This window comes from Capsicum annuum, chromosome 12 (assembly GCF_002878395.1).
Source record: "Capsicum annuum cultivar UCD-10X-F1 chromosome 12, UCD10Xv1.1, whole genome shotgun sequence".
NCBI classification, from domain to species: domain Eukaryota; kingdom Viridiplantae; phylum Streptophyta; class Magnoliopsida; order Solanales; family Solanaceae; genus Capsicum; species Capsicum annuum.
The window spans coordinates 114550264-114575728 of NC_061122.1; positions in this window are offsets into that span (position 1 = coordinate 114550264).

Sequence of the window (25465 nt, forward strand, 5' to 3'; positions counted from 1 at the left end):
TAACAATCTAAGCATCAATATGCACTAGTCACCATCAACTAGTTAACCATCTCTTATTAACTAATCCATTTAACTACTAGTAATCATAATTTCTATTCATCATTCAATAACTAATTACCACATAGCCACTAGAAACTATTCATTAGGAAAATCATCATTACTAAGATATCTTTAATTATCATCTATTCCATATTTACCAATAATCTCAATTACCAACTAGTCATTATTATCCATCTAAATGAATATCCACCACAATTAATAATTATCATAACCTTTCATTATCGTGAATCATCAATTATCATTAATAAATAATTATACCTCTTTATAAACATTTAACACTTACAATCTATAACTGGCATCACTAGTATCAAATACATACCCAAGTTTCATATAAGTAAATATAATCATATAATTGCCATACATAGGGCTAGCTAGACTGAAATCAATAGAGGTACACATTGATGTCGCCCAAAACTAACCTCCAAAAGAATTATATTATGGTCGATGCCAAATATACTAACCTAACTAGGTTGATATCGAACCCAAAGGGAAATTTTGGAAAAGTTTCTTTACTTGATGTAATTCTCGAGCAGTGGGTAAAATAAAATGGAGGGTTTTGGTAGTAATCAATAAGTAGTAATGAACACAAGGACCGTGTTCCTCCTAGCTTCTTAACTTTGTAAGTTTGTCGTGTTCAACCCACCTATTCTACTTCTCTACATGTAAAGTCGACAAGCCATGTATTATCAATAGTCTTGTGAACGTGTTGATAAATCTCACCCTTTACCTTGTGGTTCTTAGGGTTTCTCCTTGTTGTTCTTTTTCAATGACTTTAGTTCAACTCTCATCGTTTAAGTATTGAGTTGATTAGATTTGATGGTGGAAGTAAATCTCAAATTAATGTCTTACTCATCTTTTCTCAATTATAAACTCCCTGGTGAGGATGTTTATGAATATAGGCTATCCCTAAGCTTTTTCAGTGTCTCTAAGGTCAATTATGATGAAGAAGATTAAGATACATGTAGTTTACTTTAGAATAGATGAATCTCCCAATTCCCTTGTATAGTTAATCCACTAGTGTTCCCACAACCTTTGTTAGGGAAGTTAGACTCTGATGTTCATGCAACAATCCATTATAATAAATAAAGAAAGCATGTACTTAATTACACAATAATGAGAAGAAGAAAATCCAAAATCTACTATTGAATAAAAACCCAAAATCTCAAGAACAAAGCAAATTTATGTAATAGAGTATGTTGGAACGTAAAAAGATGTTAAAGAATGTTACCCAATAAGAGATAAATCCTAGGGTATTTATAATTTCTCAAAAAATGATAAGAAATCCTAATAAAAATGGGAAAGGTAAAGTTATCTCAGCACATAGTATGACACTCTTATCAACTCGTATGCTCATCATATAAGCCATATTGTGCCTCTCGTATCTATTCTAGTGTCTGATCTCCAAAGGCTTAATCTTTTTGTTCTACATACAATTTCTTCTCACAAGTCATACCTTGACAAAATGACTCATGGCCTACACTCTTATCTACCTAGGACTTCTGTCTTTCCAAGCTTTGAACACTGGTCTACTTATGGTTTCCCTATAAAATATGTACACAGACTTTCGACTCGTATTCTTCTAAGACTACAATCTTAAATGGTAACTTTAGATTATTTTATGCTTATGTTTCTTTGTCACAACCTGTACCATTAACTTATGACTTGGATACTCCTTTGTATCTTTTTCATACTTAGATCAGTTTGGCTTTGGGTTCTATTATGCTTATGATTCATCATACGAGTCGTATGGTGTGTTGACGACTCGTGAAGTAAATCTTATCTTGATCCGAGTTTGTCTTTCCAAATCTTTTTCTTCCATTTTCATCCAAACACTTTTGTAGACCTATTTTACTTGCAATAAACAATAGAGTGCATTATATCTACTAAAACAATAAAGTTCTAAGCATAAATTTAAGGTTGTACGAAACGAAATAACCATGTTTCCACTATACATCAACACCCTCAACTTAAACTTTTGTGTGTCCTCGGGCAATAAGAAATTAAACTCTATCTCAAAACTAAGAAACAATGCTTAAAGGAAGATCCAAAGATACCCATGGCAGATATTTTGAACTCAATTTTTAACCATGTTAACCCCCCCCCCCCCTAATATTAACTTTCCAAAATCAAAATACGTATAACTATTAAGAACATGGAGAAACACAAGAGAATCTGATGATGGCATTACATTTATAATAGACAACCGAACCTAGACACAAACTGCATTCACCAAATAATCTAGTGACCTAACAACATAAGTCATGTGCACTCATTGTCAAAGAAATCTCATTCACTCTAGGTATGGATCAAATAATTTATATAGGGATATAACAAACGAATCTCTCGCTCAAAAATAAGTATCACTAGTGTATACAGAATACCATAGGCTTGCCCTTATGCTCTCTTTCTATGTTTTTGGAAAGTCGAGGTAGGATCACAAAAGGACTTTATTCAACTTGTAACCTAGGTTAGGGGATGGTATGGTATCTTTTTGGGATTTATTTATTGACAAAGCTTCCTTGACAATATGCTTTCTTTTAGGGTCCACTTTATTTTCCACTTACTCTTTTTATTTTTGCCCTTATGTCTCCCTTTCTATTTTATGCACATTTCATGGTCCACGTGTGCTTTTCTTTTCTACATTTCTTTTCTCCTTTTTCTTTTGTTTTCTTTCATTGTAATTTTTCTCTTATTCGCTTTTATTCTTACCACACTTATCCCTTTTTCATCTTTCCTTTCATACATTCTTTTTCACGCTCATTCTTTCTATGAACCACCATGCTAGCCACCCTCAACTTAGGAAATTTACCTGAGTTGAGGTTCCTAGTGTCCAAGGAGGACCAGGGCCAATATAAGTACATTGTAGAAATAAGAAGGTGAAATTGGTGTAAATAAGAAATTTGGTTGATTAAGGCTCAAATATTTGGATAAAAGAGATTTATGCTTCATTTGGTTCAGCAGTTAGGCTAAAGTTTATTTATAACAAAGAAGTCCTATGATCATCTCTAGCTTGACTATCCTAGACCTAGGTAAAAACAACTGAGAAAGTTCTAGATTCCGATACGTAGGGAACTTAGTAATACCGTACACGTACTTGCACAAGGTTACGTTGCTAAGTACTACTATCTAGTTATGCAACTGTTTGCCGTAATTGTTTTATCCCTAATCCTTATGCCATTATCATATTCACAATGATCACACTCATACATATCACATAGTTAACAAAAATTTAGGAAGGAGAGGGTCAAAATTTTTTAGCCCAATTTAATTAAACACAAATACTTTCAGCATAATCATTGCAAATCCACAATCAATCATATTTCAAGAATCACAAATCAAATTCAAAAACCATAATTCATTAAAATACAAAATTAAGAACAATTCTTCTAAAACACTCAAAAGTTAGTCTTCTATCATAGGTACAAATTTTCCTCCTATTTTTCAGCACCAAACCTGCAAGCCATAATAGATTTTTAGCTACTTAGATACACCCCCAGCCCTATCTAAAAAATCATGCAATGTACCTATTGCCAAAATAATGTAATGTAAGGATGAGAAGTCATACTTAGGCTCTCAAGGCGCCAACTCATACAACATCAGTATGTGGGCCCCGGGATTGGGTCCTACTATCACCAGCACACATCCCGTCAGCTATGGGCATTGAATCAGCAATCATACCATCAGTTATGTTTGGTGAACTCAATGAGCTATCTAAGGATGGGTATGCATCACCGCCTTCCTTATTTACAATAATTGGTTATCTCGAACCGCTAGCTCTAATAGTAATCTCATGGACTCTCACCTCTTTGTCCTACCCATCATGTAGGCTATCTGCTATAGCCTTCTTTGTATTATCTTTCTCTTCATGGTTCCTCATCTTTATTTCTCTTCTAGCCTCGTGGGTCTCTACTCGAGTCTTCTCAACCAGGTCTGAAATAGGCCAAATATTATTCACATGGGTCATGGGCACAATTGTCTAAGTCATCGACTCTGGGATAATAGGTCTATCATACAACTCCATGGTAATCTTCTTAATTTTAGAAACATCGGCTTTGACCTCTGTAATATCTGGGTCAGGCCTCTACCAAAATATTGGCTAATCCTCAACTCAAAAGTATCATGTCTCTATTATACTCGTCTATCCTGACTCGCCAATTGCGTGTCAACCCAGGGCTTCATGCCTCTTTCCATGTTTTAAACCTTAGACTCTAGCATGCCCAATATCATTATCGCCTCAGTCTATATGGCCAAAGAAATCATCATAAGACTAGAAGGAATACCTCTTGAGCATAGTGGTACATACTGTACTAGAGGTGGGGGACTAGATGCACCCATTGAATCAAAAGTCTATGCCATCTTGGTTTGTCTGCTTGCCTCAGCAGCATCAGTAGTCTCCTTCTGATCACTCTATCTATACATCTCAGCCAACATCTTTACCTCTTTCCTTTCCTATCTGTCCAATGGGTTAGCTGTATCTCTTATCAGGTCTATGTCAATGGTGTTTATATCCTCTAATATTTCATCAATACCCGAGAGTTCCCTTACTCCTACATCCAAACACAACTGTATAATTATTCATGGGTATGCCAATAATAGTTTCTCACCTACTACAGCCTGGTATCTCATATCCCAAGCTAGGAACTTTCTTATATAAAAATCATAATCGGCTATAAACTCGGCTTTCATAGCTACCTGAATTGGATTCAACATATTATCCCCAATAATGGGACATAGCTTGTGTCGAGCCAGTGTCTGCCATACATTAGCTTTGAACGTTAGCATATGCTTTTAAATCTTCTTAGTGGCCACCCCTGGGCCTCCTACTACCCATACAATATTTTCACCATTTGTTGCTATAAACTCGACAATCCATCTGAAGCCCATCTTATCATCCGATACTAATTGCTTTTGAGTGATCTTTCTCATTGTCGCTATCAAGTAGTTTATTTCCCCATTTTTTACCACAGGTTGATAATATGGTCCATACAGGAATCTTCTAATAGTACATAGGGAAATGTCTACCCTCACTCCATGAATAGTTAGTGAAGCGATAAGGTCACCACCTATCCAGAATTGACCCTATAGATACTATCTCTTTAACTCACCCTTGTACACTGCATAGAATTCCATTATTAGCATATCATTTTACTTCCCAGGCGCTATCATGATAAACTCAAAGCCATATTTCTTGAAGTGGGCCTTAAACCTAGGTAACTCCATCATCCCAGTAGTAGTCAACCTTCTGTTCAGATATAAAATCTGTTTGATCTTTCCATTATAAAGTCCACTCAGGAAATCATTAAATGTCTTCTACATACCGAGGTACCCCCATCGTTTAATGATGGGCACCAAAGCTTTTTTAAGTTCTAGAGAAGGGTGCTACACATTGATCAGTGGCACATCAACGTCTTATGTACCATTAGATTTTTTAGAACTTGGTTCTTCAGAACTAATTTCTGCATTATCTTCTGTATCTTAAGGTTAAGTTACGTAAGGAGGGGATATTGTCATGTTCTTTCTCCATGGACTACGTAGAGGTGTTTTCTCGAGAATTGCTATCTTTTTCCCCTTTGTCAACTTTTCTACATTTAGGTCAACCTTTCCTTTCTGTGGGTACTCCTATAAGTCACCGCTACTGTTGGCTGACTCAGTAGCCTCAGAACTAGAATATTTTGCCTTTTTGTCTCCCTATTTAGCCATTTGTTTGGAAGAAGATGTATTTGTTGGAGGCATTTTACCTGAAAGTACACAATCATTAGCATGTAAATAAAGAAAACAAAGAAAACATAAGAAACTAAAATTCACTGTGCAAGTTTTGTATAGGGTAAGAGTGGGGGTACAGGTCATATTGACTGGGTATGAGTCGTATGCTAAACATTGCAATACAATTGTTCACTGGTCTGCTTACTAGTCCTCCTAACTAGTCGTACCAATAAGGTACGGCCCATTACCAACAGTTGTAAGTAGATAAAAAATAACTTAATATATATTACATCTACCCAGATCCTTATGACTCTTGTGTACGAGTCATATAGTATGGATACGACTCGTTTAGGCAAGTCATACCCATACCAAAACCTATAAATAGTTTAATATCTATATTGTCTATGGGTAAGAGTCTTATTAAAATGTCGTTACTAGTGGGTACAATCATATGGAGTGTTATATCCATTGCAACATAAAAGTTCAACCTTAAAGTTGACTCCAATTCAAATTTGCCAAACTACCCCTAGCTTTATGCAGCAATATCACCCACCTCCTGTCCAAACATACACAATATCTACACTTAAAATCAATTTCACCCCTATTTTCTATTTTTAACTAAGAACCTATAAACTAAGGCACCAAAATTCAACCAACACAAAAATTTAACCTAAAAAAAGTAGAAGATAACTCACATTTGATATTTTAAATAGAAATGTAAGGATCTTAAATTTGAAATCTTAATGGTTTAGCTGAGTTATTAGCGTGGCCTGATTTCAACTTTTCTTCTCCAAATTTATGTCTAATTTTTAAAATGTGAAAGTATTCAAGCAAGGTAGTATGTGATTCAACGTGAAATCATTCTTTAGAAGCTTGAAATTTGATCATAAATATAGGTGTGTGTGATTTTTGGATATTTGGTACCCGAAGGGTACCCTATTTTGTCCTTTTAATTCAAGTGCTAGGCTGGGTTAAACCACAACCGCTGATTGGGTAAGCTTGGGTACGAGTCATAGGTACGACGTATACCCAGGCTTACGGGCTTTTCTTTAACTCGTATAGACTTAGAACTTTACCTGGGTTATGGAGTGGATACCACTTAATGTGACAAGTCGTACCTTAAGGGTACGACTCATTATAAGAATTTTATCCAATCCAAAAACTTTTACCTGATTCTAAATTTTCTCCCATGTTCTTACGACTCCTACTCACGAATTTAACCATCTACATACAACTCTTAAAGAGTACATCTAACCTATTTACTTGAACTTTTTTGGATCTTATCTGCAATCTTAAGTCCTGCATACCAAACAAAAATATTACCCTATAAATAAATAAGTAAAAACCATAGGTTGCCTCCCACAAAATGCTTGATTTAACATTGTGGCATGAAGGTGATAAGTTGGATGCTTGGATTTCATACACTAGCCTCATGGGTTGCTGTGATGCCCCAGAAAAATTTTCTGCTAAGATCTCGAACGAAAATGTGTTGAATTTTGTTCTTTATTGTGATTAATAATTTTTCTGTGTGGAATTTCTCGATATGTGACCCGTCATCGCGTAGAGAAGTGAATAATCTTTCCAACTATATGTGGATCATCCAAAACGGACACTCGAACGATGAGTTATGATCATTTCGATCTAACTGTGAATAGTGGTGAATAGTAAATGTGCAGGAAAAAAAATACTGAGGCCAGGCAACTTTTAGGGTCAACTTCAAATGATCATAAATCCTTGTACATAATGATCTGGGTGAGCTACTATATATCAACAAAAATATCTAAAAGTCCTCTTTCCAATGAAATTGGTTTCATCCAATTTGGTCATCGTAATAAAAAGTTATGGTCGATCTACTTCAGCCTATCAAAATAGTCCACCAAAGGACAGATTTCACATTATTTGATTTTTAAGGGTATTTTGGTCATTCCCAATCCAATCCATCCAGGCAAATCATGGATTTAAGTCCATTAAGAGCATTCAAACCCCAACCCTACTACTCCAAATTTTATCCTTCTATGTCTCTTGATTGAACCGTAGAAATTTCAAATTGATTTGGGGTTCGATTTGATCATGTTAAGGGCTTCGAGAAGCACCCTTTATTTTTATGAATAAAGCTCCGTAGTCGGAAGTTCATATTCATCTTCCATTTTTAGGTATGTGGGGCTTTGAACAAGATTATCTTTTCGATCTTGTGCCCGATATTTTTGCTGAATTACATTGACATGAGATTTTACATGTTTTACCATGAATTGGAAATATGATTTTATATCTTATATTATTGTCCATGAGCTATGGGATTATGTCATCCGATATGTGTATGATGTTGAGATGGAATTATGTCCAAAAAGTATTTAATTATGAGAGTATAATGATTTAATTTGTTAAGCTTTGATTTATAATATCATTCCACTATTTCCTTATTATGAATTTATAATTGATATTGGAAATTCTATATCCCTACTATGGGTTGATCTCTCAAGTACCTTTAAATGAGAGTTGGATGGCAAATTGAGAAATGTTGATATTGAAGTTGCAATGAGTCTTGGTATTTTTTGAATGGTTTTGATGAGTTAAATTGTTGAAAATATTATGTATTGAGTCTTCATATCCTTGTCCAAATGTAGAGTCGGTTATGGTTCAATGCATTGATACCTTGTTGATGTTGAGGAAGTTTAAAATGTTTTGAGCTAAAATGTGTTGAGTTAGGAATCCACAAATTGATATGATTTAATAAATGAGAAAGACATTTGATTTGGTCTTTATGATAGACCCTTGTGTTGTTGTGGTGGATTTCTTAATGCATTCTGAGGTTGTCGGGGAGTAGTACTTAGCACCGAGAGGGAAATTTGGTATTTCCCCAAACCTATGTGCCACCGTAGTGTTGTTTGATAATGATATTTTTGGCCAGAGAGCCCGATTATGATTATTGCAGTTTTAAGGTCTTACTCCCTGGCAAAGAGTATGACGCTCCCACCAACGGGGGTTTCAAATGTTGGTATTCTACGTAGCTCACGTGGGGTTGTCGGTTATAGGAAACTCCCCTGTCCATAAGAGTCATGTTTATTAAAATACCGAGTCACTCTGAGTTTTGATGTGGTAAGTCAAGTTACCTATGATGATCTATAATGATTTATGAGTTTTTTCACCTATATTTCCTATCTAAGATATTATAAGTTGCATGATTCAATGTCACTCAAGCCAGGTGTGTCATTATGGTCCGTATATATGTTTTTATGAAATTTATGATATTATTTATATTTTTCATGCGTCCCCACATACTCAGTACGTATCTTGTGCTGACCCATATATTTCTCTATGGGCTTCATTCTTACCATGATGTAGGTTCAGATACTCAGCCGCAGCCGCGACCATGATATCCAAGTGTCGTATTTACGTTCCTTCAGTAGTGAGTCCTCATGGTTTGAGGACCAAGTTGCTAGTTTTGGTGTTGTTATTTTCTGATCCGTTTGGTCTGTTCAGTTAGTTGGGGGTTTGTCCCAATGGATCGTTGATTTTTCTGTATAGAGGCTATGTCAGACTAGTGTATTGTTGGGTTGGTTTGTGTATAGACATTCCATATATGTACAGTCTTACGATATTCCATGCCATGTGTGATATGATATGAGATGTACTTATATATATATCCTTAGCATAGCGTGTATGTTGTTATGTTGGAACCCAAGGGTTGTGTTTTGGATTAAAGGGTTAGCTTGAGGCTACGTGTAGCCTTAGGCACCATGTGGCATCTCGGGATTATATTTCGAGACATTATAAACCTGGTATCAGAGCCTAAGGCTGTGAAGAGTCCTAGGGAATCTGACAAGCCGCATTACATAGAGTTTTGAGCATCGGTGTGTAGCGCTCCACATCTATGATCAAGAGGCTGTGGGGCATTCTAGGAAAAGTTGTTTATTTCTTTATACAAGAGTCTATCATGCTTACAACTATTTCCTTCTACTGTTAATTCGTGCGTTCTTATGACAAAAAATGCCTCCACATCAAGCTCACAGAAACAACAACCAACCTCAACCCATTGATCCGTTCCATGAGACGGTATCCCATATTGAATTTCGGGTAGCTTTTCAAATGCTAGCCCAAGCAGTTACCGCTAATACTCAGGTCAACGCTCCACCTCCGCAGGAAAATAATTTTGCAGCAGCACAAATTCATGACTTATGCGTATGAATCCGCCAAAGTTTCATGGGTCGAGAGCAGGTGAGGACCCGAAGATGTATGTTGATGATATAAAGAAAATTACACAGATTATGCACGTGATCGAGGAAGAAAGTGTGGAGCTGGCTTCTTATCAGTTAAAGGGTATTGCCTATGACTGGGTGCAGATGTGGAATAAGGGTAGAGAGGAAGATACCGCTTTGGTGACTTGGCAATTCTTCTAAGATACTTTATTGGATAGATTCTTTCCTCTTGAGTTATGGGAGCTAATATAGAGGAGTTTATGAATTTGAGACAAGGCTCCATATCAGTTAAGGAGTATTGTCTTAAGTTTAATCAACCATCGAAGTACGCTCCCAATATGATGGCTGACTTAAGGACTAGTACGAGCAAGTTTCTAACTGGGGTGTCGAGTTATGTGGTGAAAAAATGTAGATCTGCCATGATCAATAGGGAGATTGATCTTCCTAGGTTAATAATTCACACCCAACAGATTGATTCAGATAAGATAAAAGAAAGAGAAAGAGTAAGAGGGATTAAGAGAGTCAGATTAGAACAACAGGGGTCTAGTCAGACTAGATTGTCCGAGGGAAGTCGCCCTCAGTTTCAGAGATGTCCATTTATACCCGCGCCTTCCTCAGCTAGTACTCTCGTATATCAGGGCAGGCAGGAGCTCAAGAATAGGCCGGTACCTTCCAGGTCTCAGGACAGTGTAAGCAACCGACCTTATCCTTCATGTGCTAAGTGTGGTAAAGACCATTTTAAGGAGTGTTATATGGGGAAGTAGGGCTGTTTTAGTTGTGGAAAATTGGGCCACATACTTAGAGACTGCCCGTATACCAGACAGCAGAGTCGTGATGCCCGTCCCCAGAGTCAGGCTACCAGTGCCCCACCTCCTGCAGCCCGTCCAGTTCCTTCTCAGGGTGCTTCATCTAGTACTTCTAGCGGTTAATGCCAGAATCATTTCTATGTTGTACCACCTCATTAGGTGCAGGAGGATTCTCCCAATGTTATCACTAGTATGCTCCGTGTTTTCTATTTTATTGTATATGCGTTGATGGACCCTGGTTTGAGTTTTTCTTATGTGACACCTCTGGTTTCTGTAAATTTTGAAATGGATCTTGAACTAATTTCTGAGCCTATTTTGGTTTCTACTCTGGTAGGAGAGTCTGTCATTACTAAGCGAGTGTATAAGAAATGTCCCATTACTGTCTTTCATCGAGTTATGTATGCTGATTTGATTGAGCTAGATATGGTTGACTTTGATATCATTCTGGGTATGGATTGGCTTCACTTATGCTATGCGTCTACTGATTGTCGTGCCCGTGTGGTCAAGTTTCAATTTCCTGATGAACCTATCCTCGAATAGTCCAAGAGTTCTGTGATTCCTAAGGGTTATTTCATATCCTATCTCAAAGCTAGGAAGTTGATTTCCAAGGGTTGCATCCACCATTTGGTTTGGGTTAAAGACACTAAGTCTGAAACCCCGACCATTCAGTCAATTAATGTTGTTAATGAGTTTCTTGATATCTTTTTGAAAGATCTCCCTGGAGTACCTCTTGATAGAGAGATAGAGTTCAGGATTGACCTTCTTTCTGATACTCAGCCTATTTTCATTCCTCTGTATTACATGGATCCTGCAGAACTTAAAGAGTTGAAGGATCAATTAAAAGATCTTATAGACAAAAGCTTTATCAGACCTAGTGTGTCCCCGTGGGGTGCACCTGTCCTATTTGTGGGTAAGAAAGATGGTTCATTACGGATGTGTATTGATTACCGGCAGCTTAATAGGGTTACTATCAAGAATAAATATCTGTTTCCTCGAATTGATGATTTATTTGATCAATTACAAGGTGCAAGCTACTTTTCAAAGACAGGCCTCAGATCCGGTTATCACCAACTTAAGGTTAGGGAATGTGATATCCCCAAGACAGCCTTCGAAACCCGTTACGGACATTTTGAATTTTTAGTGATGTCTTTCGGGAGTAATACTCCGGCGGCTTTCATGGATATTATGAACCGTGTATTCCGGCCATATTAGGATTTATTTGTAATAGTGTTCCTTCATGATATTCTTATTTACTCTCGAAGTGAGGGTGATCATGCGGATCATCTCTGAATCATGTTGGAAACTCTTGAAACTCATCGGTTGTATACTAAGTTCAGTTAGTATGAGTTCTGGCTGAACTTTGTAGCCTTCTTGGGTCATGCTATTTCTTCTGAAGGTATTAGAGTTGATCCTCAAAAGATAGAGGCTATAAAGAGTTGGCCTAGACCTATTTCTCCTTCTGATAATTGATGTTTCTTAGGTCTAGCTGGTTATTATCATCGTTTTGTTGAAGGGTTTTCATCTATTGCGTCTTCTATGATCCGTTTGACCCAAAAGAAAGTGAAGTTCCTATGGTCCGAATCTTGCAAGAAGAATTTTCACGAGTTGAAGACGACTCACTTCAGCCCCTATGTTGACTTTTCCTGACTATGTTGATGGTTTTATGGTGTATTGCGATGCTTCCAGAGTCGGTTTGGGTTGTGTATTGATGCAAAAGGGCAAGGTTATAGCTTATGCTTCCATTCAGCTAAAGCCTCACGAGAAGAATTATCCTACCTATGACCTTGAATTAGCTGCCATAGTTTTTGCTTTTAAAATTTGAAGACATTATTTGTATGGTGTTTATGTCGACGTTTTCAAGGACCATAAGAGCTTGTAGTATGAATTCACCCAAAAGGAGTTGAATCTTAGGCAGAGACGATGGTTAGAACTATTGAAAGATTATGATATGAGTGTTCTATATCATCCGCGCTAGGCTAATGTAGTAGCAGATGCCCTTAGTCGGAAGTCCTTGGGTAGCGTAGCACATGTGGAGATTGGTAAGAAGGAGTTAGCCCGTGAGGTACATCGTTTAGCTAGATTGGGGGTTAGGTTGTTTTGTGATACTGAGGGTAGTATAGGAGTGCAAAGCGGTTCTGAATCCTATTTAGTTTCGGAAGTGAAAGAGAAGCAAGGCAGGGATCCTACCTTGGTCAGGTTAAAAGAGTCAGTCAAAGACCAAAAGGTGGAGGTTTTCTCCTAAGGGGGAGATGGCATTTTGAGACCCCGATAAAGATTATGTGTTCTTGATATTGATAACTTAAAGCAGAGGATTATGGCAGAAGTGCATGGTACGCGATACTCCATCCATGCTGGTGCTACCAAGACGTACCATGATTTGTGGGAAATCTATTAGTGGAAAGGTATGAAGAGAAACATAGAAGAATTTGTGGCGAAGTGTTCCACATATCAACAGGTTAAAATAGAGCATCAAAGGCCCAGTGGCGTGATGCAAGAGTTTAGCATTCCTACTTAGAAGTGGGAAGAAGTGAATATGGACTTCATAGTTGGTTTATCTCCTTCTCGTCGCCATCATGATTCGATTTGGGTTGTCGTAGATCGTCTGATGAAATCAGCTCATTTCTTGTCTGTGCATTCATCGTATATAGTTGAATATTATGCTAGAATATATATTCGGGTACTCATCAGACTTCATGGAATCCCTTTGGCTATTATTTATGACAGAGGTACTCAGTTTACCTCTCAGTTTTGGAAATCTTACCATAAGGGTCATGGCACCCAAATTCATTTAAGTTCTTCTTTCCATCCACAAACAGATGGTTAGGCCGAGCAGACCATTCAAACTTTAGAAGATATGTTGAGGGATTGTGTGCTTGATTTTAAAGGTAGTTGGGATGAGCACTTAGCATTAATCGAGTTTTCTTACAATAATAGTTTTCATGCTACTATTGGAATGGCCCGTTTGAAGCTTTGCATGGTAGAAGGTGTAGATCACACATTAGTTAGTTTGAAGTTGGTGAGGCTTCCACGACTGGACCGAATGCGGTGTTCGAGGCCATGGAGAAGGTTAAGTTAATTCAGGAAAGGTTGAAATCCGCCCAAAGTCGTCAAAAATCATACGAAAATGTAAGGAAGAAAGACCTTGAATGTGATGTTGGTGATTTAGTGTACTTGAATGTTTCACCCATGAAAGGGGTGAAGAGATTTGGGAAGAAAGGGAAAGTAAGTCCCTGTTACATTAGTCCCTATAAGATTATGGATCGCATTGGGAAGGTAGAGTATAAGGTTGAATTGCCCGCGGAGTTATCTAATGTCTATCTGGTTTTCCATGTTTCTATGCTTAAGAAGTTTATTGGTGATTCTGTTGTGATTGATCCTTCCGAAATCTCGGGTATTCAAGATAGTCTTTCATATGAAGAGATTCTGGTTGAGGTTTTTGACTTTCAAGTTCGTAGGCTAAGAAACATGGAAGTTCCTTTGGTTAAAGTGCTTTGGCGAAATCAATCCATGCAGAGTGCTACTTGGGAAGCCGAAGTGGATATGCGCGCCAAATATCCCCACCTCTATCCTACGAATCCTGAGCATGTCAAAGGTATCATTCTCTTTTGATTTAAGCCTTATTGCTATGTTTTCTTGGCTTATGTGTTTTCTACAATATCTAAAAAAATCTAGAATGGAGTATATGCTTGGGCAAGATGATTTTTCTCTATATACTCATTTTCATAGTATTCTTGACCTACCTATCAACATTCGAGGATGAATGTTTCCAAGGGGTAGATGATGTGATGCCCCGGAAAAATTTTCTGTTAAGATCTCGACAAAAATATGTTGAATTTTGTTCTTTATTGTGATTAATAATTTTTCTATGTAGAATTTCTGGATATGCAACCCGTCATCATGTAGATCATCAAATAAGCTTTCTAACGATATGTGGATCATCCAAAACGGACACTCGAGCGATGAGTTATGATCATTCCGATCTAACTGTGACTAGTGGTGAACAATAAATATGCAGGGAGAAAAATATTGAGGCCAGGCGAATTTTAGGGTCAAATTCAAACAATCATAACTCCTTGTACATAATGATCTGGGTGAGCTACTATATATCAAAAGAAATCTCTGAAAGTCCTCTTTCTAATGAAATTGGTTTCATCTAATTTGGCCATCGGAGAAAAAAGTTATGGTCGATCTACTTCAGACTATCAAAACAGTCCACCAAAGGACAGATTTGACATTATTTGAGTTTTTAAGGGTATTTTGGTCATTGCTACTCAATCCATATGGGTAAACCATGGATTTAAGTCCATTAAGAGAATTCAATAGCTCATTTTTCTCCAAAATTTCCTAAGGCTCAAACCCCAACCCTACTACTCTAAATTCCATCCTTCTATGTCTCTTGATTGAACCGTAGAAATTTCAAATTGATTTGGGATTCTAGTTTATCATGTTAAGGGCTTCGAGAAGCACCCTTTATTTTTGTGAATAAAGTTCTGGAGTCAGAAGTTCATATTTATCTTCCATTTTTAGGTATGTGGGGCTTTGAACAAGATTATCCTTTCGATCTTGTGCTCGATATTTTTGTTGAATTACATTGACATGAGATTTTATATGTTTTACCATGAATTGGAAATATGATTTTATATCTTATATTATTGTCCATGAGCTATGGGATTATGTCATCCGATATGTGTACGATGTTGAGATAGAATTATGTCCAAAAAGTATTTGATTATGAGAGTATAATGATTTAATTTGTTAAGCTTTGATTTATACTATCATTCCACTATTTCCTTATTATGAATTTATAATTGATATTGGAAATTCTATATCCCTACTATGGGTTGATCTCTCAAGTACCTTTAAATGAGAGTTGGATGGCAAATTGAGAAATGTTGATATTAAAGTTGCAATGAGTCTTGGTATTTTCCGAATGGTTTTGATGAGTTAAATTGCTGAAAATATTATGTATTGAGTCTTCTTATCCTTGTCCAAATGTAGAGTCGGTTATGGTTCAATGCATTGATACCTTGTTGATGTTGAGGAAGTTTAAAATGTTTTGAGCTAAAATGTGTTGAGTTAGGAATCCACAAATTGATATGATTTGATAAATGAGAAAGACATTTGATTTGGTCTCTATGATAGACACTTGTGATGTTGTGATGGATTTCCTAATGCGTTCTGAGATTGTCGGGGAGTTGTACTTAGCACCAAGACAGAAATTTAGTATTTCCCCAAACCTATGTGCCACTATAGGGTTGTTTGATGATGATATTATTGGCCAAAGAGCCCGATTGTGATTATTCCAGTTTTAAGGTCGTACTCCCTGACAAAGAGTATGATGCTCTCGCCAATGGGTGTTTCAAATGTTAGTATTCCACGTAGCTCACGTGGGGTTATCGGTTATAGGAAACTCCCCTTTCCATAAGAGTCATGTTTATTAAAATACCGAGTCACTCCGAGTTTTGATGTGGTAAGTCAAGTTTCCTATGATGATCTATAATGATTTATGAGGTTTTTCTCCTACGTTTCCTATCTAAGATGTTATGAGTTGCATGATTCAATGTCATTCAAGCCAGGTGTGTCATTATGGTCCATATGTATGTTTTTACAAAATTTGTGATATTATTTATATTTTGCATGCGCCCCCACATACTCAGTACGTATCTTGTGCTGACCTATATATTTCTCTATGGGCTACATTCTTACCATGATGTAGGTTGAGGTACTCAGCTGCAGCCATGATAGTGATATTCGAGTGTCGCATCTACGTTTCTACAGTGGTGAGTCTTCATGTTTCGAGGACCAAGTTGCTAGTTTTGGTGCTGTTGTTTTGTGATCCCTTTGGTCTGTTGAGTCAGTTGGGGGTTTATCCCAATGGCTCATTGATTTTGCTGTATAGAGGCTATGTCAGACTAGTGTATTGTAGGGTTGGTTTGTGTATAGACATTTCATAGATGTACATTCTAACGATATTTTGTGCCATGTGCGATGTGATATGATATGTACTTATATATATATCCTTAGCGTAGTGTGTATGTTGTTATGTTGGAACCCAAGGGTAGTGTTTTGGCTTAAAGGGTTAGCTTGAGGCTACGTATAGCCTTGGGCACCGTGTGGCTCTTGGGATGATATTTTGGGGTGTTACAGTTGCCTCCTATGTAATGTTTGATTTAACATCGTGGCACAACACAATTACTTTTGTTACTTATCCTTCACTAAAGTCCATCTTAAAAATCACACTTATTTCCTTAGCGTTACCCATATAGTTCTTTAGTCTTTTCCTATTTACCTTGAACGAGGCTTCACCATCTTTCCTCAATTCTAAATCACTATATGTAAAAAATCTTAGCACAGTAAAGGAACCATACCATCTAGACATCAACTTACCTAGAAACAAGCAAAGCCTTGAATAGTAGAGCAATACCTGGTCACCTTTTTAAAAGATTCTTTTCTCAATTTTGTGATCATGATGCATCTTTATCTTTTCCTAGTGAAGTGCCTAACTTTCATACTCCAGGAGTTAGAATTTATCCAACTCATTCATACTATTCATCCTTGACTTGGCTAAATCTTGCCACTCAAAATTTAGCTTCTTCAAAGCCCGTAGTTCTTTATGCTCAAGTTCACTAGGAAAGTGACAAGCCTTGCCATACACTAACTTATATGGTGAAGCATCAATCGGGGTCTTGAAGGTTGTTCAGTAAGCCCATAAAGCATCATCTATTTTTGGGACCTATCAATCCTATTGGCATTCACTGTCTTCGCCAAGATGGACTTAATTTCTCTATTGAACACCTCAACATTTCCACTAGTCAGTGGATGATAAGATGTTTCCACCTTGTGTTTCACTCCATACTTCTTAAGTAGACATTTAATGTAATACCCATACTTCTACCTAGCCTAAAATCATCCCAGAAATGTTAAAGACTTATTTCAAAGATGAAATCACTTTTATACATGTATTATTTTCATGATTTTCACTTTTTACCATGTGATAAATTGAATAAGATTTACATCGATACCAAATTCTCCCAAATCCGATATTCGGGTGAACAATTAGAGCTATTTTAGTAAGACAGTGTGCCACCTGAGCCATCAACGCGTCGTGGAGCCAGCCAAAATGACAATCATCAAAATCCAGTGAGCCTCCGTGATTATAGTGCATCGCGCGAAGGCTCAAATTTAAAGTTGTCAAGTACCAGTGACACGATGCGATGCACCACATCGCGCCAGGGGTCCAGGTCGAGAAATTTTCACAGAATTAAAATACGCGTCCAAGGGTTAAAAGGGTCAATTTCTCACCCCTATATATACCCAATAACACATAATTAACCCATAATTCACCCAAAATTTATTGTTTCTCTCAATTTTCTCTCAAGAACAAGCTAGGGTTTTCAATTGGGATTCAAATCAAAGATAAATTCAAGAATCTCTCTGTCAATCTTCGTAGAATCAAGAACTAAGGTTTGCACAGTGTTCATTCATGGATTCCTTTCATCCATGAAGCCCAAGAATCAAGTTTTAAATCTTGTATTGTGAATATTTTGTTGTGGATTGATTATGTTCATGTGATTATGGTTGTATGATTCCCAAGTTGGAATCTTTATGTGTTGTTCATAAACCTATGTGAGTATATAGTCTGAAACTTGTGAAACTGAGTTGAAATATGGAGTTTTGTTGTATGAATTTAATGGTCATGCCTATGACCTAAGTCATGCATCCTAGGTACTTGATAAAATTCCTAAGTGAATAGAAATTATGCATTATAGCTTAATTGTGACCCAAGTGATAAGACTATGCTTTACCCTATGACTAAGAATGACTTCCATGATATTGTGTGCATTATGAATAGTTGAGGGAATTCCCATGAGATTAGGTTGAAGAAAGTATGACATGTTTATATTTAATTCCATTCATGTACAAAACTATGATTACCATGTGCTTCATGAAATCCCCAAATTAATGTACTATGAATTGTTAATATTGGTCATATGTTCAAGAAGTGTCATGTCCTGTCAGTTTCATGCTATTAAGTCCTAGGGGTACTTGTACCCGATAATTTAGTTGTGTACCTAGAGCCATTGTCATGTTTTCATGATACTCTCAGTCAAGCCAAGATCATAGAATTCAGTCAGTCACAAGACTCAAGAAAACTCAGTAAACTCAGTATCAGTCCAGTCTTACTTAGTAATCTCAAGTAATCTCAGTAATCTCAGTCAGCTATCAAATTTCAGTAGTATTTCGTCAGTCAGTGGAATTTAGTGAACTCAGCTCAAATCAGTTAAACAATATGATCAGTAACTGTTCAGTTCAGTTTAACTAAGTTTAGTGTCTCTTTAGTTGGGAGTAGGATTCAGCACCGAGTGAACCCAGGGATGAGGACACACACTATTAGTCAGTAGAGGGTGTGATCTTTAGAAGCAATCCTTGCATTCCAAAACTATGTAGCCATCTTAGGTTGAGATGTCCCCTACGAATCTAGGGATTTATACATCTCATTTAAGTTTTCTACTAGCAGGGGTATGGTTAAGGTTTCCCCTACGAGTCTAGGATTTATATAACTCATTTGAGTTTCTTACTAGGAGGGGTTGACGGAAGAGCTCCCTATTAGAGAGGGTACACTCATAGCTTGTCTTTACCTGTGGTACGGCACTGACACCCTTCCAGCTGGGGTTATAGGTTGGACCCCACTAGTTCAGCTTTGAGGTATGTCGGTTAGATGACTACCCCACAGTCTTAATTTCAGATCTAGTTTCAGTAATAGAACTCAGTTTAGTTCTATAAAAATCCAGGACTGTCAGATACAATAAAATTTACACAGTGTGGAACCCAGCTAGTTTCGTCAGTATCAAGACTGTCAGATACAGTCGCTCATGTTATTAGTATTCAGACTCAGTAATCATGTTATCACGAACTCAGTTAATAATATATTAATTATATGAAACCCATGTTATTAGTATTCAATTTCAGGACTGTCAGATACAGTTAATCAAACCAGTTCTTCTTAATCAGATCTGTCAGAAATAGCCATTTCTTTCTTAGTAATACAGTTAATCTGTCCCAGTATCAATACTCAGATTTTAGTAAATCCACATTATCATTATTCGTGAGTCAGAGCTATCACGATTTTAGTTACAGTTACGTATTCATGCATGTATTCTCACGTTTATGTTATACAGTCAGTTATTATTGTTCATGCATATGAACCCTTGCGTTTATCCTACCTCACTTGCATACCAGTATATTCAATGTATTGAAGCATTTGCGCTATGGTATTTTATACCATAGGTTTAGAAGCACGAGCTCCCGAGCATCCTTAGTAGATCAGATGTTCAGTAGCCAGACTAGCAGTGATTCCTCATCATTCGAGGATAGCATGATTATTTTATTACTTTATTATTTCAGTAGTTTGGAGTTAGTTGTGGACATATCCCATCAACTCCATAATTTTCAAATAGTTTAGAGGCTTTCAGACTACAACATGTTTCAGACAATTTATTTCAGTTTTGGGTATTTTTATACCCCATTACAGACATTGTTCTATATTCAGTATTAGTATAGTTTTAAACCTTATGGCCTTACAACTTACATTCCACATATTTACAATATATTATTTTATGCTTAGCTACAAATATCAGTCATGGGTTAGCTTGTGGTCCTTTGGGGTCATGAGCACTATGTAGCATTCTGGGTACCAGATTTAGGGCGTTACATTTAAATAAACAATTACAAAAATCTAACCCACTATCACTAATGATAGTGTGTGGCATGCCAAATCAAGAAAAGATGTTCTTTATAAAGAATACAATGAAACTACATGCTTCATTATATGAAAGAGCAATTTCTTTAACCCATTTAGAAACATAATCCACAGCCACAAGAATATACTTCATGCCTAACAAACTAACAAATGGACACGTGAAGTCTATACCCCATACATCAAACAATTCCAATTCTAAGATAGGAGTTAAGGGTGTCTAGAGATGTTACCTTATCGTTAACATTTATCATAAGCGGAAGCAAAATCATGTGCATCTTTGTAGATTTTGTGGGTTGTGCAGGTTCTTCCATGATGACCCCTAACTGGCGAAGAATGACAAGCCTCAAGTATTCTCATCATCTCTGCCTCAGGTATACATCTTGGAATAATCCTATCCGCACTTATTCTAAATAAACAAGCCTTATTCTACAAAAATTTCCTTACCTCATGTGTAAACTTCTTTCCCTACTGAAAGGAAAGATCTTCTGGAATTACATCTTGGGAAGCTACTAATATCTGCTCATCTAGAAAACTGTCATTAATCTCAAGCCCATCTTCAACATTCTACACAACTTCCTCCTCAAGTCTAGACAAACGATTTGTAACTTGATTCTCAATGCCTTTTTTATCCTTGACCTCGAAATCAAATTCCTGCAATAGTAGCACCCACCTAATAATTCTAGGTTTAACATCTTTTTATGCTATTAAGTACGGAAATATTGCCTGATCAATGTGCACAATCACCTTTGTCCCAATCAAATAAGACCTAAACTTCTCTTAAAAAAAAAAACCACTGCCAAAAATTCTTGTTCCATCATAGTGTAGTTCTTCTAAGCAAGATTTAGTCCCTTCATAGCTTAGTAGATTGGATGAAGGATCTTTTCTTTATGCTGACCTAGTACAACCCATAAGTACAAACCACACGCATCACACATAATATCAAATGGCAAGGATCACTCTGGAGATACAACGCTAGGAGCAATCATTAACTTGTCTTTTAGACACTCAAAAACCTTCAAGCATGCTTCAGTAAACTCAAATTTTACCTTTTTCTCAAGAAGACTACAAAAAGGGTTGGCAATATAAGAGAAATCCTTGATGAACCGCCTATAAAACCAAACATGACCTAAAAAGCTACGAACGCCCTTCACAGAAATTTGTGGAAGTGATTTCTCAATAACTTCAATCTCTTCTCTATCTTCCTTAATACCTCTTTTTGAGATTTTGTGCCCAAGCACAATACCTTCTTTAACCATGAAATGGTATTTTTCCCAATTAAGTACTAGGTTGCATTCTTCACACCTTTTAAGAGAACTAGCCAAGTGCACTAGGTAGTCATCAAAAGAATCACCAACGACCTAAACTCATCCACAAATACTTCAATGGTGTCTTCCACCATATCAGAGAAATAGACATCATACATCTCTACAATGTGACTGGAGCATTACATAGCCCAAATGGCATACATTTAAATACAAAAATCCTATTAGGACATATGAAGGTAGTCTTATCTTGGTATTCAGATGCAACAGTGATTTGGTTGTAACATGAATACGCATCAAGAAAATAGTACAATCCTCTGCCCACTAACTTGTCTAAAATCTAGTCCATAAAAGGCATAAGAAAATGGTCCTTCTAAGTCCATACGTTGAATTTCTTGTAATCCTTACATACTCTCTATCCTGTGACTGGCCTCATAGGCACTAACTCATTCTTCTCATTAGGAACAATAGTAAATCTATCGTTCTTTGGAACACATTGTACCAGACAGACCCACTTATTATCTACAAGGGGATATACTTCACCAGCATCCAACCACTTAATTATATCTTTCTTCACCACCTCCTACATAAGAGGATTGAGTCAATGATGATGCTCTATACTTGGGATACTTTTCGGTTTAAGATTAATTTTATGAGTACACAAACTAGGCGGGATTCCTACAATATATGCAATGGACCACCAAAGACCTTTTGAGTCTCTATAATACTAATAATAATTCTGCAACTTTTTAGTCAATCAAATCGGTTGCAATAATTACCGGCAAAGTGTTTTTGTCCCCTAAATATGCATATCGCAATTAACAAGGGAGGGCCTTCAACTCTAAGACCGGTGGCTCTTCAATGGATGGACGAACAGGTGGAATGGTTTTATTTTTCAAATCCAAATAAATATTCTTTGGTGCATAAGTGTAAGAACCACTCCCACAGAGAGTACATATCATCTCATCATATTCCTCAATACTATCACTATAAAAGTTCATGATCACTACTGCTAGAGCTTCAACATCCAACCTCTCTTCAATAGGAACAATATCAGAAGTATCTTCCCAAGTTGATACAACATCAATATTATGAAAAAAGTATTTCTTTATCAAACACATAAATTGTTGTTATCACTCTTAACACATTAGGTTGTTTCATGGGTTTGCATATATTGAATATCTCATGCTTATCATTGAGTCTCAGCATTGTATGACCTATCTACAAATCAATCAACATCTTTCTTGTAGCAAAGAACAGTCTTCCCAGAATAATTAGGACTTTATAATCCACTTCTCAGTCTAATAACACAAAATCCACACAAAAAATAAAAGAATCCACCTCTACCAATATGTTATATAAAATACAAACTGGCTTTTTCACTGTTCTCTCAGCCATCTCTAATATCATATTGGTTGGTTTAGGTGCTCCCAATCCCAACTATTTAAACACTACAAATGGTATAAGGTTGATTCTAGCAATAAAATCATATAGTGTGCGAGTGGACTCAAAAGATCCAATACTTCAATGTGAATATTGCCAACTAGCTCGTAATTAAATGAACTCTTCTTGGTGATTAGATTTTTCACAATTTTTTCATATCCTGGCATTTGATCAAATGCCTCTATAAGTGGGATGTTAACTTAAAACTCTTTTAGAATTGACAAAAACTTCTGATACTTACCGTTTTTCTTTAAGTTGTTGAGTAAAATGAGGAAGAGGTTTCGAACTGGTCTTCAACCCAGCCTCCTCAACCCTTTCTTTTCCTTTATCTTTCTTGATTCTACTTTCTACATCAACAAGGTCATCCTCATTTTTTTTCTCATCTACAACCAAAATGGTTGGGTCTATGGTGGTTTTACCACTCCGAGTAGTAATGGCTAGCAGTGACCATCATTTATTGGATTTTCAACAGTATTACTAGGAAGAATTCAAAGTTTCCTTTGATTTAATCTGTCCAACATTTGTTCATACTGTTGCTTTAGTTGTTTGATTGTCGTAGCATGTGACTCAACTTTCTGATTTAACCTAGATATATCTACCTTAATCTCCTTAAGAAATCTCTCTTGACTTTCTTTCCCTTTGACAAGTTTAGAAAATATTACCTCTACTCTAGACATGGTATCTTGGCTACCTGGTGGAACATATTTGTCACTCTTCTCCTTGTAGTCAGCTCTTCACTGCTAATTACCATCTCTCTCTCTACCTCTGTCTCTATATTTGTCATTATAATAGATCTGACCTTAATTCCCTTTCCCTTGGACTCAAAAATCTGCAAACATATGATCTAAATAATATCAAAAGTCCCTGAAGTATATGCCTGTTCTACAACTAAATTTACTTTATTATCACTCATTATCGTGAATTGTTTTGTAAGCTGGCCAATGTCTTTCTAAAGTTGTGTAACCTCTTATGCAACCATATCATTATCCCAAATAGCATATATACCTGCACCACGCTCAACATCTCTAGGATGCCATCCTCTATTAGTCACCGAATATCTTCTAGCATTTTTTAGCTAGAATCCCACCAAAAATTTATGAGTGCACCTCCTAAAATTATATTTGTGATTGCTCTTGAATTGACATTTAGTGATCTATAGAAAATTTCCACCAAATTCAACCCTCTGATTATGTGATTTTTTACCATGGTCAGCTTCTTCTTGGGTGTAAATCATGCCTCCTACAAGGATTCTCTAGGAAACTGTCTGAATTTCAACTGTAGCCTCTTTGGAGGAGGAAAAATCTATTAAGAAACTTTTTACGTAACTCATTCCAAGTAGTGATTGAAACATTTAAAAGTTTCCCTAACCATAGTGATGCTTCACAAGTCAATGAAAATGGGCCCAACTTCAATCTCAAAGCTTCCTGATCCACCCTCGAAATAGTATATGATGTGTAGATCCCAGTAAAATCTGCAAGATGCATGTTTGCATCATCAGTAAATGATCCCGAAAATACACCTTTTAAGTTCAACAATTAGATTATTGCACTAGTAATATCAAACATAACATTAGATGGTAAGGCAGGAGAAACGATGGATCCGATCTCAGTAGGTTCAACATAACCCATATCCTCTTCATTATCTATGGGTGTAAGTGCTGATATATTGGAATCAATAGAGCATTGCCTCTCTGAACTCTATCTTGTTGTTGAGCTAACCCATCCTCTTCAGCTAATCAAGCTTCTTCGGATTCTCTTCTTTCTTCCTCAGAAACAACTATTTGTTATTACGTCTGTAAATCTACAACATTCTTTTCACGACATAATTTTTGAGCCATGATGGCACCTACCATAACCCACCAGTAGGTAAGAAAATATTGTAACCCATAGCTAATGCAATAGGTTACCTTGGTAGGAAAGTCAAACATGGACCCTATATGGGAACACAATATAACCAAAATATTCCACAAAGAAACAACTAACATTCGAATACTAATCCTATGACCTGATAGTATTAGTGCAAGAGCATCTCTATATTCAACAATAGAATTTACAACTCAACGTCTAATAGTCTTAAATAGTCTCATACATTTGTCTCAAATACAAAGGTAGAAGAAAGATATAAGAGAAAAAAGGCAACTCGAACTCCAATAGCTTACCCTATCTTCTGATGATCAACATCATATGATCTCTACTCAACGGTTGCAACTAGAACTCGAGTCTGCATGAAAAAGGT